The 15,115-nt window shown below is 46.0% G+C and overlaps 1 pseudogene; it reads right to left on the reverse strand.

Moving 5' to 3' along the window:
• Window positions 1–12,024: 12,024 nt before the first annotated feature.
• LOC140685813 (NADH dehydrogenase [ubiquinone] 1 alpha subcomplex subunit 3 pseudogene) lies at window positions 12,025–14,242 on the reverse strand (annotated as a pseudogene).
• Window positions 14,243–15,115: the final 873 nt, after the last annotated feature.

Raw genomic sequence — 15,115 nt, forward strand, 5'->3', positions numbered from 1 at the left:
ACACCATTGGTGAGAGGTAATTTGGGGACAGGTAAGCCTGGATGGGTGAGGAACTTAAAGCAGTGAAGGGACCAGGTGAGGACATCTGGGAAGAAGGGCACCCAAACCTGGAGGCTGGGAAAGTGTTCAGAAAAAGGAGGTAGAGAAGGCAACTCGAATTACTTGACAGTTTTGGCAGAGGAGCTGCTGAAAACCATCTCATATTCTGCCACATGTGAGCAGGTTTGGCATTTTTGCATTAAGAGATCACCCAGTCTGGAAGGCTACACACCTCAGTTTCCCAGAGCCCTGCCCAGTCTCCCCAGAATTCAAATCTGATTGCCAAGCATCTGCCCTGCAGCTCATTATGTTCCTATATAATCTGTCTTCTATTCCCTCCAGGAGGAAGAGAGAAGGAAAGTAATGATGATGGAGAAGATAGATACACAGGTTTGCCCGTTCCTTCCTCTCCTTTTATTTGTACATTACAGACAACATTTTCCCATTTCACTATATGTGAGGCCTCCAGATAAAATTAATTCTGTATGTTTTATCTCCCCTGCTAGACATTGGATACCTCAAATGTAGGAAACAGGACTGGCTTATTCATGTATTTGCAGCCTTATGTAGTGCCTGGCACACAACAGATGTACAAAAATGTGTGTTGAATTTAAATGAATTCAGCAAGTCCTGTGAACAGTTTAAAGTTGGAAGCTTGACATCAGTTAGCCTAGTAGCTCTCAAACCCGGATGTGCATTAGAATCACCCTAGGAGCTTTAAAAAATAATTAGGGCCCTAGTCCCTCCTCAGACCAATTAAAACCCAAACTCTGAGAGCAACATTTTCATAGTTAAATGACCAGAAAAGAGCTCATCACCTGAAGGCATGCTTCAGTGAATCCTTTTATAAAACTGAGATCACTTTCTAATGCATGATAATCATCCATTGCATTATGTTTCAGTTATTATATAATGAATGCATTTTCTTTAAGTTGAGCCTATGTGCACTAAATATACAGAATATGAATTTTTAATAAGTAATTAGCAAATATAGAAGGAAAAGGTAATTTCCACTGGATAGTCAGAGACTTGCGCATTTGTGGAATAGCAGAAGGTTCAGCATAATATCATAATGGTTGAGCTGAATCTCAAAAATTTTAAGGACAAACAACCCAAAGGATGGAAAGGAGAGAGAGAAGGAAGACCCCCTACCACCCAATAAGAGTCTTTGTATGAACTACTGAGACACACTTTGGTCCGAAGACACCTTCTTTAGAAATGTGTGTATATCTGAATGTCTTTCTATTTAAACAGAGCAGAAGAATCTAAGAGTGGGCTTTAATTATATTAACGTGTCTGCTAAGAGAAGCTTGGTTGGCCAGCACTTGCCCGTCACAGCCCCAGCTGCATGGAGATGGCTGGGAATTTTTATACATCACAGCACCTCAGGACTGGAGCAAGGTAGAGACAGGCAGAACCTCAGCATCTGCTTCTCTGAGCATGGTTCTGAACCAGCAGTGTGGACCTCCCTCATCCAGGACTCAGACCTACTGAATCTGAATCTGCATTGTAACAAGATCCCTGGATGGTGTACAAACATATGGAAGGTTAAAAACACTGCCTTTAAGGGTGCCCCACTCAGCCCCCTTCTGATGATTGCCACTGGCTTTATATGGAGGGGGCTGGATATTTCCTTCCTCACCCCAGGAGCTAGTATGCAATAACTCTTACAGTATTCTAACAACCTTTTCAAGCCCTCATGACTTTTTCTCTTTATAGGGAAAAGGAAAAAAAAACTATTACAAAGAAATGAAATAGCTGTCATCACTGATTTGAGGCCCAGAGGGAGAGAGGAAGCGATCAAAAGTCAACATTTGTGACTCTGCAAATAGAAAATGAAATGTTTCCCAGGCGGGCTAGGAAACAGCCCTCGAGTGCTTGCCTGGCCCTTCATAGTCCCACTGAGGGTGGCTGTGTTCAGTCCAGAGCCTTTAAAGGGAGCCCCAGGGCTGCCCATCACGGGAGGTGGGTGTACTGAGCCAAACTCCCAGGGAAATCCGAGGTGGGTCTGCAAAGGCTTAGGCACCAGCAGAGCAGGCCACAGACAGCCCTTCTGCTCACTGGAGACCCCTGAAAGCAGCAGAATAAAATGTCACCCAAGTGTAGGACACTTGGTACAGGTAATGTTCCAGTTACCTCCTCTGCGAACCCCCATCCCAGCTCTTAGCCGGCGCCTTGTCCTTCTTCTGTCTGGGGACCAGATCTACCTGGGAAGCAGGAAAGTGACATAGAGTCCTGAGCCTTCTTTCTGGTGTTCTGGTCAAGTTGTTTCTCTGAAAGATTATCCAGAATGTTGCAGAGTAACCCAGCAGCTAGTGTGCTGGGCTGGGGTTGAGCATGATGGGGGCGGTGGGGTGGTCAGTGGGTGAGGGGACTAGTTCCAGAGACTTAGTCTCCCAGACTTAAGTCTCCCAGATCCCTTTGATCCATTCCTGGATGGGCTTCCCCATCCGGGCCCCCAGAAGAGGTGAAGAGCAAAAGTGGTGAATGTTATAACTGTCTTTCATGAGCTCCTCCTATGGGCCAAGCATGATACCAGGTCGTTCGCACGCATTATCACTGTTACTCTGAACAGGAACCCTACAAAGCAGGTTGCTCCCCATTTTACAGAAGAGGAAAGCTGAAGCTCAGAGGGCATGATTACCATCCCTATGTTTAAAGAATTCATACACCACAGAGCTTGGATGAGAACCCAAGGTCTGTGATCGTCTCCCTACTGTACCTGCCTCTGTCCTGAGGGTTTGAAAAGCACCCAATTCTAGCTCTTTAATTAATTGGCCCTGTAACCTTAAGCAAGGCCTTTTGTTTCTCTTGGCCTTGCTGTGCTCACTTGTAAAAATGGGAATATTAATAAGCCTCACTTTTTCGTGAAGTGCCTGGCACACAGCAAATCCCCCATGGATATTAGTTTCCTTCCTTCTTCCTTTTAAAATGAAGGGAGGGCCTTGGCAACTGAGGTCAGTCGTGGAGGGTTAAGACTGTGTGCCAGACCACCTGCAGGCCAGGACTTCTAGTTCAGATGGAGGGGATCCTGCGGCAGGGTTCCCAAGTGACTCAGTGCCCAGTATCTTTGTCCTCCATGTAGCCCAGGAACTTTCAACCAGACAAGCTCACCTACGCCCTTTTCCTTGCTCTGAATTCTGATCAACAGCAAACCTCAGATGCACTGGCCTTAGACATCCTCAGCCTCTGGCCGCACTCCCAGCCTGGAGGGCTCCCCTGAGGAGGGTGCTGGCGAGCCAGCGCTAGAGCAGTTCCTGCGCTGCGTCTCCCCTCCATGGCTGGGTAAGCTGTCCTATAGGACAATTGGGCCAATTTCTGCAGCAAATCAAGAGTATGGAGGAAAAAACAGAGGTGATGAATAGGGGGCAGTGGAGTGCTCCATTACCTATAAGAGAATTAAGAAACAGACTACCAGATGTGACATGCTGACCTTGTTTAGATCCTGATTAGAATAAACCATCTCTAAAGAGATATTTTGAGAAGACTGAGGAAATCTGATTAGAGACTAGATATTGGCTAATCAAGAAATCACAGCTCATTTTGCTAGGTATAACAATGACATTGGGGTTCTGTAGGAAATTTTCACACTTTTGAGATGCATCCTGAAATGACGCAATGCTGGGAATTTGCATTAAAATAGTTCAGCAAAGGAAAAAAAATGAAAAAGGGATAAATGAAGCAAGGGTAGGACATGTTTGATAATTGTTGAATCTGGGTGATGGATAATGGAGGTCCTATTTACCATTTGCTCTATTTTTAAATCAGGTCGTTTTCACAGCCCTGCTCTCTCTGCCATGGTGACGTTAGGGTATAAGTCAGTTTCTCCAGTTGACTCCCCACTAGAACAGAGTGGGGGAACACTCCACTCCCAACACTCAGGATGGCTTTTTCCCAGCTGTACGTTGCCTCCCATGTCTTTTTCCCAAATGCTTCCTGAAGCTCACAGGTCAGGGCAATTTGGTTGTGGGGTGTCCCTTGCCCTGGGGCCCCGACCCCTATTGCCTTGGTGGCCCCATGAAGAAGAGGCCGAATATGCTTCTCCTGGCTGAGCAATGGGGACTCATGTCCAGGGGTTTCCGTGGTCCCTATCCAGCTGCAACCATCCCTCAGGGCACCCTTAGGGTGTGGGGCTCTGTGTGACTTCACTGGCCACATGTCCATGAAGCTGGCCCTGCCCAGGAAACCTCACCTGCAGCCCTCTCCTCCATCCCTGGGACCTCCATCCCCAGCTTCTGAAAGACACTACCAGTCACTAACAACAGTTAATGACCAGTGAAGAGGGAAGAGAAGAAAAGAAACCAGGTGGGGAGGATATAGCTCAGAGGTAGAGTACGTGCTTGGCATGCACGAGGTCCTGGGTTTAATCCCCAGTACCTCCATAAATAGGTAAATAAATAGAAATAAACTTAATCCCACCCCCCCAAATAAATAAAACCAAGCCAGTACAGAAAAGGCAAAGCTGAGGGAATGCAGGGCAGACAGAGAGAGAAATAGGAGAGAAAAGACCATGTCAGGTGAAGGGGGAGTGTATTTTTTAATTTTTTATTGAATATCTTCTGCACAAGCAAAACGATGTCCTATTGTTTTCTGTTTGGTTTTTTTTTGGTCCCAGAAGACCATAATTTGATGTTGAAAACTACATCAGTACTGTAAAAATGAGTCTGTAAATGTTTGTAAGTAAACAGCTCGGGGGAGCTGTAAAAATATTCTTGGTTGGTGAACATTTTTTGTAATCTTAGTCTAAATAAGACATTCCAAGAACATAAAATTTGTGACATTCTCTTAGTTTTAAATATCAAGTTACAAAATAGATGTACTTTATTTTTAAGCTGCTTATATTTACACAGCACCATTTTCATTTTGTTGTTTACAAGTGCCTTGTTATTTGATTCTTACATCAGCTCTGTGAGCTAAGGGGTCAGGGTACTAATGGCCCAAATTCCTGCTGTACTAGAGATGCTTATCCTAGAAAGTGTAGCCCAGGCCTGGCTTTAGGTCATCTGTTTGGGACCTCTCTGTTCCTCCATGTCCTCACGTGTGAAATGGGAGAAGCTCAGCCTCTCATATGCTGTTGTTGGGTGCTGTGTTAACTGAGAGTGTGTGTTGGAGCACTGGTGTAATGGCTGGTACAGGGCAGACATTCAGTTGGTAGCTCTTCATTAAGCCCCTTAAATTCTCCCCTAAATCCTTTGCAGGGGGTATGGTCATCTCTGTGCAAGGAGAGGAAGGGACCTGGGAACAGAACACCAGGAGCTGCACCGAGCTGCCCCACCCAAAGCCTGAGTTCTCTCCACTACCCTACACCCTCAGTAACCCCGGCAGGTACTTAACGTCCCCATTTTAAACATGGGAACTGAGCTTCAGAGAGCATGAGTGATAAGCTCAGGGGCCCACAGATGATAAAAGGAGAGGGATCATTTTCCGACTCTTAAGTCAGAGACTAAGTAATGCATGTGAAGTGCTTAGCACAGCTCTAAAATGATAAGGACGAGGCAGGAAGGTGGAAGAGGAGGCAACCCACTTTTGGCCACAGCTGCCCCCCTCCCTCTGGGTTTACCACCTTCAAGACACAGGGTATTGCTGAGGGGCCACTGTGACATTTCCCCTCCCTCAACTCCGGGTCACGCTCTATCATCTAGTCTCACAGCCACAGCACAGGAATTCCTGACCCCTTAACCCCCAGCAGGATGTTCTGCCACCATCCAGGCACTTTCATTTCAGGGTAACACTGATACAAAGATCTGCTAAAAATAAGATCACACTCATTTCAGTCAGAGTTAGCTCTGCAGTGGTCTGCGCTCTGCTAATGGGCGCCCCCTTCTGGCCCCTCATCAAACAAGGTAGAGGGAAAGCACCTTCCTATTTTCCAGCTAACAAAGTACCTAAAGCAGCCAGCATTTCTTTCCTTACACCTGGCTTCAGTATAATCCCATCTGCTGGCACTGCTAACAGGAGGTGGCTTGGCGACCCAGAGAGGGGAGAGCTGGGAGAGGCGTTTTTCAGTTTATCAAGAGATGAACAAGGGCATCTCACTTTTTTTTAATAGACTTTACGTTTTAGAGAAGTTTTAGGTTTCCAGCAAAATTAAGAGAAAAATAGAGTTCCCATATACCCTATGGCCCCCTACATACAGAAAACCTCCCACATCAATGTACCCCACTAGTGTGGTACATTGTCACAATCGATGACCCTACGTTGACACCACATAATCATCCATAGTTTACATTAGTGTTTGCTCTTGGTATTACACCCTGTGGGTTTCAGAAACCGTGCAGTGACATGTAACCATCATTATGGTATCACAGACTATTTTCACTGCCCTAAAAATCCTCTGTGCTCACACTTGTTGGCTATTTTTTGTTGTGGTTTCCTTTTGTTTGGGTTCACCTTTCCTCTCTCCTTCACCCTCTTCAGCACCTACCACAACCCAAAATCCTGCTGGGGGTAACTGATATTAACAATCTGGTATGTTTCTTTCCATATTTTTCTCCATACATGTAGACTCATATATAGGTATATACATATGTACATGAGTATTCAGGTACATAAACGGGGAAGTTGTTTGTCATTGTTTTATACTATAGGATCACATTTTAGATGCTTTAACATTAGCTAATATATTTTGCCTCTCTCACTTAGCAATAATACATGGTAGAACTCCGTGCAAGCCCACTGGTGTAACTCTAATTTGAAATTGTAAGTGAATGCACACATTTCATGGTATAGGTGTACTATAATTTACTCAGCCATTCCCTGGCAGAAGGGCAGTATGTGATTTACTGATTACTTGTTCTTGAGGAAGAGAGTTGCTGAGAATTCTCTGATCTTATTGCCAAATTGTGTTCTCCTCATTTATCACTCTCTTCCCCAACACCTCCGAGGTGTCCACACAAGCCTGAAGGTACTTGGAGTTCTGACTTCTCCCATCGAATCGGAATCCACACAGTTCTCAATATTTCATCTTACTGGGATCCAAGACTTTTAATGGGATCCAAGACTTTTAATGGAATCCAGACTTTCTGGGCTGTTTCCAAAGGAGATGACTTTTTACTTAATGGCATCAAACCTACTAATCCTGTCTACAATCTAATCAACACATCAGACAAGAGAAGAAAATTCTGTTGTGTGAGTGAAAGGGACCAAATACAATGAGATTTGCCTCCTTTGGATCAGGAGCCCTGAAATGAGGGAGAAGCAATTTCCAGGGGCCCTCGTGGGCTGAGAGGCAGGGGAAGGAAGAGATCCTTGCGGGCATGGGGGTGGGGGGTCACAGAGCCTGACCCAGGAGCTGGCCCTTTGAGCTAAAGCAACTCTGCCTGGGCGGTCCCTCCCAGAGCCTCCAGTCTTCAGCTGCATCAAGAAAGCAACAACTAAGTTGACTGATGAAAACTTTTTTTTGATTGTACAACATAGCCATATACGTAAAAGTATATGAAACATAAATGCTATGAAGAGTTTAATGAATAAATGACCATCCGTGGAACCACCTCCAAGTCAAGAAACAATATTATCTGTACTTCAGAATATTACCCCTCCTGCCCTTTCCTAGTTACAACCCCTTCCCTCCTCCCTAAAGGCAGCAGAGTTCTGACTCTCGTGAGAATCACCTTCTTGCCTTTGCTTAAAAAAAAGTAACATTTGCTCAATAATTTTTTTTTAATTTTGGCCTTTTCTTATTGAGTTATAATACACATATAGTAAAATGCACAAGTCTTAGTTTGCTTATGAAATATACCTGTGTAATCACTATGCAACTTAATATAAACATATCATCCAATTAGTTGAAGGCAAAGACTGAGGTTTCTGGAAGAAATTGTCCCCAAGACTGCAACATAGAAACCCTGCCTGAGTTTCCAGCCTGCTGCCCTGCTGAATTCAGACTCAAGACTTCAGCAACAACTCTTACCCCAACTGATAGCCTGCTGTCCTGCCTTATGGATTTTGGACTTGCCAACCCCCAATTATATGAGCCAAAAAATATCTCAATCTCTCTCTCTCTCTCTCTCTCTCTGGATAGACAGATACCTCTATATCTAGATAGATAGAAAGATATCCTAGTTATAACATTCACTTTATCTTTGAAGCCTTAGTTTGCTCATCTCTAAAATAAGAGGTAATGAAATCAATCTTGTAAAGTTGTTATGAGGATCAGATACAACAATGCATATAAAATTCCTAACAGATATTTAATGGGTATTTAAAAAGTGGCTATTTACAAAAACACACTCACCCCTAACTTATTTAAGTAGGTCAAGGAAGTGATATGTGCTCAGGTTAGAGAAAAATTTAGTAGAACCACAGAGTACAAAATAAATAATAGTCTCTCGCTTTCTGCTTCTCAGCCCAAAGAAAACTATTGTTAATGGTTGCTTGTATTTCTTCTAGATGTTTTCTATGTAAAAAAATACACAAAAGGAATCAAGCTATACCAACAGTTCTCAGACTTAATTTTAGTTAAAAATATGTATTCCTTACAAAACTGTCTCCACATGGTCCAGATTCTGAGCAGCATCCAGATCAAAGAAATATTGCCAACAATCAAAGGTTAATTAAAAAGGAACTTAAATTCATAATTGCATTTCTTGGAATCACATGAAAGATTTGTCTTCGAAAATCCTGCTCCCCACCCCGCCCCGCCCCAGTGTGTTGGCTCACACCCCTGAACTATCCTGCATTTCATTCTTTAAAATTCCCTGAAAAACTTCTCCCTCATCACAAGTCCTGGCTCCTCTTCCTTTTCTCTTGGTCCTTCTCTCCTGTCACATAGGAAAAGCTCATAGAAACTTCCCTGGTGAGACAAGACCCATCAGAGCTTCAGAAAGAGGAAGAACTGAGAGTCTTCTTTACAGGTGGAAGGGGAAAGGTGGCGACAGGACAACAACAGCCAACAGGATCGTGATGCGCCAGGTGCCAGGCACTGTGTGTTACACACATCATCAACGTTAATTCTCATGGAAACCCTCCGAGGAGGTGCCGCGCTCATTCACATTTACAGCTGAGGAAGCTAAGCTCATGGGAGCTAAGGGGCTGTGTGAAAACACTCATGATTTAAATAGCTAGCATTCTCCAGAGGCCAGGGTCAAACCTGTGACATCAGGGCTTCCTGCTCACATGCTAATAGATTTTTGTCCAACCCCCCTTCCCCTCTTTGATTTTTCTATGGACCTTCCCAAGGGGACGTCCAATGTCTAAAGATGCCTCCTATTAACGCTCCCTATTTACAGGCTAAAACCTCCCTTTCTTACATCATAATCTCCTCAGGACCATGTTTAATTCCTCTCTGGGAATTCTCTGAGTGCTTCTGGCTGGAGCTGAATGATTCCATCTCACTTCCTTTTGCACACACTAGGCTGGGGGTGGACTGGCATCACGACAGCAAAAGTCTTAGCAATATCTTTCAATTGCTACTTCCTTCGAGCTCCAACACCTTACTTATGGTCAGGAAGAGGAATGTGGGGAGCAAGCAGCCTTTCAATGCCCCTATTTGTCAAAATCCACGTAACTGGGAGGCCTGTGTTGGTTTTAAAATAGGGCCATGGATTCTTTGACACTCCTCTGTCCAAAAGATGGAATCCAATCCTCCCTTGAAATACAAGTTAGACTTAGGGACGCAATTCTAACAACAAAAACACATCTAACAACAACAACAAAATGTGGCAGAAGTGATACTATGTGACTTCCAAAGTTGGGGCATACCGAGGATACAGTCTGGCTGGCTGTCTTGGGACCCTTGATCTTGGAACCCAGACACCGCATTCTGAGGAAGCCCAAGGCACATGAAGAGGCTACCTGTCGGTTTTCTGGTCAACAGCCCAGCTAGGCCTTCAGCCTGTAGTTAGCCTCAACACTCAGCTGTGTGAGAGGACAAGCCTTCCTACCACTCCAGTCCCAGGCTTCACTCCTTCCAGCAACTGTTCCCCAGGGACAGTGCAGCAGAGGCAAGCCCTCCTCACAATGCTTGATCTGAATGTCTGAGCTGTGGAACCCATAAGAGACAATAAATCGTTATCATCTTAAGTTTCTAAGCATTGAGCTAAGTTATTATGCAGCAATAGGCAACTGATACAAAGTCATTTCCAATCTCCTTGTGAAATATCAGAAGGTGAATGACAGGAGTACAGTGTTCTTGCTTCTTACTCTGCTATGTGGAAAGCAAATTAGAGCCTTATATCAGTACTTGAGAGTCCTGGGCAGGGCAACCTGCTTGCCCACACCCCTGAGACCTGGACTGTCAGGGATGTGTCCTCAGAGGGTGGGGCCACACCAGCCTCGGCTCTGACCAAGGCCGTCCTGGACGTCTCAGACCTGAGCGTCGTTTCTCAGTCCTGCTTCTTGCTGGCTGCTAAGTGGCTCCTCTTCCTTCCTCAGGTCATGGGCAATCACATTCATTCAACGGCACCTCAGAGTAACAACGAGGGCCCATACTCTGTGGTTTACTAATTTTTGACTGCAAATCATTGCCCCAGAGACTCAGGGAGGGCATGCATGAACCCCTAGGCCTTGCTAGCATTTTGGGTCCCCAGGCAGAAAGCACACTGCAATGTCAATATTTCCCAAGTCCTGGCTGTGAGGATAAGAATTTGACATATCCATCCCAGTTGCTATCTACCCTGCCACATGCTCATTTCAGAGCAGTGAGGGCAGCCCACCTGCCCGGAAATGCCCTCCTGCCAACTCCCCTCTGGGTGGGGCACTGGAAACGCTCACAGGGCAGCAGCATCTCCCTGCTCCAGTGCCTGTTCATCCTTGTACTGTTTCTGCAGCATGTTCTAAACCCTTCCCAAACCTCTTCTCTGCTCCCCAGCACAGGGCTCCCTCTGCACCTTCCCAGTGGAAAGTAATCCAACCCAGCATTTCCCAGATGTTCAGTCCCTGAGGCAGCAGCCGGCCGGGGGGTGAGCAGTTTGCTGGCCCTGAACCAGCCTGACCAGCTGATTCTGATTCCGCAAGGGAGTCTCAGAGATTCAGTGACTCATATAATCATTCCCCACTTGGAACATCCAGTCCTGAACCGTGCCGTCTCCCTGAAATTGTAATTCCAGTCTCAGCCTCATCTATACAGCGTCCCTTTGGCTTTCCAATGGTGTTCCAGGAAACTTGTTCATGCCCGGTTCTCAATCTCTCCCCTTTCAGGAGGCCAGAGTGCAAATGCAATTTCGGCTCACGTCCAGGGTATGATTTTAATTCAGGATGCAGCTGGACTCCTTAATTCCAAAATTCTTAACAGTAACCCCCACCCCCAAGTTGTACACTCACAAAGCCACCCACATAGTGCAGTTTTAGCGCCCTGTAACCATTAATGAAATACAGTGTATTGTTCTACTTCATTTAACTTAATGGCTGCATCATGTACCATGGGTGTACCATAATTTGTTTAACTAATCCCCTATTGAAGAACATTGAGGTAATTATTACTGTTGTTAGACGAGCAGCTGAACCTTAGAAACACACTCTTAAATGCTTCCCCTCTGAGGAAAACTGAAGAAGCGGACTGTTTCTTATCAAGCTCACCATGCCGTTGGAGATTATTATACCCCAGCCTGAGGTTCACCGGCAGCGTCAGAGGTTGATACTGTTAGGAGTGGGTCACTCAGGGGTGTTGGGGCAGGAAAAATGTTGACAACCAGCACAGCCCTGAAGACAATTTTCAAATCAAGGAGTGAAGAATAAACCTCTAAAATATCCAGTGATGAAAAAGTAACCAAACTTCCTTGTGTTTTCCTCTGATTATAATCCTCAGAACCTACCTTTACCCAGACGTGGAATGCATCTTCTTGGATAGGCCTGTGGCTGACGTCACCTCCTCTTAGATGTTCAGAAGGGATGGCTTGCTGGAAAGGAGAGAAGCCGAGACTCAGGGTGTCTGCACAGCCACAGCCCTCCTCAGGTGACAGTAGGCTCCCCGCCCCCCCCTTTTTTTTGGTTTTCCATTTTTATTGGGGGCCACCAGGGAGGGAGGACTCTTCCTGTCCAAGGAGGTGCTCACAGTTTCTTCAGCCACTCCAAGCTTGGGCCTTGGGGGCTCTGGGGGTGGCTGGGCACATCAGGCGTGTTCCTGTTGTCTTGGAGGGACACTGGGTAGTTTTGGGTATGGCCTGGTTGATCATGACCACATACTTGGTGACGGGCTGAGTGTGGGCAGAATTATAGCGAGGCCGCCGATGGTGAAGGATGCCACCAGCACCGGTTCCTTGGCCCAGGCATTCTTGAGGAAGGCAGTGATTCTCGCGGCCACCTTAGTCTTGGCGGCGGCGGTGACGGCAGCGGCAAGGGCGCATAGCCCTCTGGGAGTTGTGGTCCCTGCACGCGAGTCTCTGCTGTCTCTTTCTTCCTTTCTTCCTTCCTTCCTTCCTCCCTTATTTCTTTCTATGCAAGATTTATTTAAAGAATTATTACAACATATAAAAACTACATAAAGTTTAATTTCCACTCATCCAGTTGTAAATTTGATATGTGCCCCGTTTTGTGTCTTGTGGCCATGTTTAGTAGCCAAAGGTAGACACGTTTAGGCAGACAAGGGGGAAGACCTGTGAGAACTATCCATCCAGGAGAAAGGCTGCACTGGACAGTGACACAGAGACCTAAGCTGAGCCCAGGCTTGATGGGGAGACCACAGATAGATGGTGGACGTCTGTCAGCAAGGACCGATGTGCCACTCTTCTAAACACTTCACCTGTGCTGACTCTTTTAATGGCATACTATTACAGAAAAACGTGGGGTACCAGAGGGTGGTTGTGTCCCAGGTCTCGGTTGAGTCCCTGAGACATGCCCCACCAAGTGAAGATCCTTGGCTTCGTGCAGGAAAGAATTTAAGAGTGAGCCATAGTAGAACAGAAGTAGATTTATTTAGAGAGATGTACACTCCATAGACAGAGTGCAGGCCATCTAGGAAGGCAAGAGAGAGGGAGCCACGGTGAGGTGGTGAGGCACGGGGTTGCTAGTTTTTATATGCTAACAAGTGAGAAGATTATTCCAACTGCTTTGGGGAAGGGGCAAGGATTCCCAGGAATTGGACCCAGCCTCTCTTTGTCATTTCATGGTTAGCTTAGAACTGTCATGGCACTTGTGGGTGTGTCAGTCACCACGATAGTACATTTCAACGTGTATAATGAAGCTCAAGGTCCACTGGAGTTCAACTCTTCTGCCATCTTGGGCCTCAGGGTCTATTGGGAGTTGACCTTTCTGCTGTCTTAGTGCTAATTACTGTGTCATCCCTTTAATAGCTGTGTCCTGCCCCCGTCCTTCCTGTCTCCATACCAACCCTACGCGATAGGCATCCTGATCCCCATTCTACAGATGAAGAGAGTGAAGCCCAGAAATTTTGCCCAACCAGCTCACCATGAGTCCCCAGCAGCACTGAGATCTGAACCTGGTGGTCTGACTCACACTCCTACCATGACACTCCCTGTCTTTCAACATAACTGAAGCAGAAGTGGCCACAGTGGGGGCAGTCAAGAGTAGATAATAAAACAGAGAAAGAGTTTTGTCAGGGGGACTAGAGTCGGGAACTAAGGGCACCCACTTCTGAGGGGAAAACAAGGTAACCAGGTCACCAGGACCGTCACTGGGCGCGAAGAACAGGAAACCCTTGCTCCTGTGCTCCAGGGGTGGGTGGGGCCCAGCTTTGACTGTTCCTCAAGCTCCCCCTCAGATAACTTTAGGCCTCAAGAAATGGCAGCAAGTCTTTGTTCCCAAGGGCTTGAAAGAGCCTAACTAACTTGCTTTATTATATTAATTGTGAGCTAAAGGGTCAAAGAGAATAATAATAAAAAAAAGATTAGGGTCAATAAGCCAGGAGTTCCAGGACCCAGCCAGCAGATCAAGAGACAAAGGAATTGCATGTTTTGGGACCTTAAAAGCAGACAAAGCTCCTTCTGTAACTACAGGAGTCTGTGAGCCAACACTGCTGCCAATTTAATTTCCATCTTTCCACAGGCTCAGGAGTTTTTCTTGTCTTCTATTTATTTCACTGTCACATCAACCCTATGAAGCATACCAGATAGGTAGTACTAACTCCGTTGTACAGATGAAGAAGCCAAGGCCCAGGGGAGGTGGGAACTGCCCAGGGCCACACAGTTAGAGAGCTGCAGAGTAAGAACTAGAACCTGTGGTCTCCCAATGGCACATGGAACCAGGTCACACTGGCTCTTGAGAGGTGAGTATGCGCACCTCTTCCCAGCTCCGTGTTCAGCAGCATCATTTTGGTAGCCTGAAATCAGTCATGGTGGGAGTACCTACACTATGGAAATCAGGAAATACTACAAATCAGGGCTCCCTGACTCCCCTTGCCATGCAGAGCTGGTAGTTAAACATTTACTTTACCAGCACACCCCTCAGATATCCCAATAATTTTTAAAGTTGTTGCTGAAGAAATTGTTACTGCCCTTGAAACTGTAGCTGATGCCTAAAAACTGAGGTAGGTGTTGCGCCAACTGACATCCTTCTGAGTCCCAGCGACCCCCATTTCTGGGATCTCAGATGTCTGCCTGTGATCCCTCAACAGATCAAGTACATTCTTTACTGGGTATGTTTCCCCTAGCAAACCAACAGCCCTAGGTAATGCCTAATCTCACAATAGCCCAGTCTGGCCTGTTTCAGCCCCACCTTATCAGAGTCAAACCCCACTGCCCTTCAGGGACCCTAAGCCTCCTACCTCACCTACAGCCAAGCAGAGACTTGCACAGAAGCCGATCAGGCGCCTTGTGACCCTACCTTATAAAAGATCCCAACAACCGGCCCTCAGGGCTCATGCAGGCACCCCTCACCCATGTGGCCCACTGTTGTCTATGGCAGTGTACCCCTAATAAATGCCTTTCTATTCCCATACTTTATCTCTGGTAAATTCTTTTACCAACCTGCATGTCACCATGTCACTGACTGGCCACCCTGCTGTGTCCCACAACAGTAGGAAAATGCTATATTTCCAAACCCTTCAAGTTCCCCCTTTGTGGCAGCAGAAGTTAAAAGAAAGAATACTTTCTGCCTGCTGAATGCTAGGCTCTGTGCTACGTGCTTAATGCATTATCTAATTCATTCCTCACCACAACTCTTTTCTGTCGATGAGGATATCTGA

This window comes from Vicugna pacos, chromosome 15 (genome assembly GCF_048564905.1).
Source record: "Vicugna pacos chromosome 15, VicPac4, whole genome shotgun sequence".
NCBI classification, from domain to species: domain Eukaryota; kingdom Metazoa; phylum Chordata; class Mammalia; order Artiodactyla; family Camelidae; genus Vicugna; species Vicugna pacos.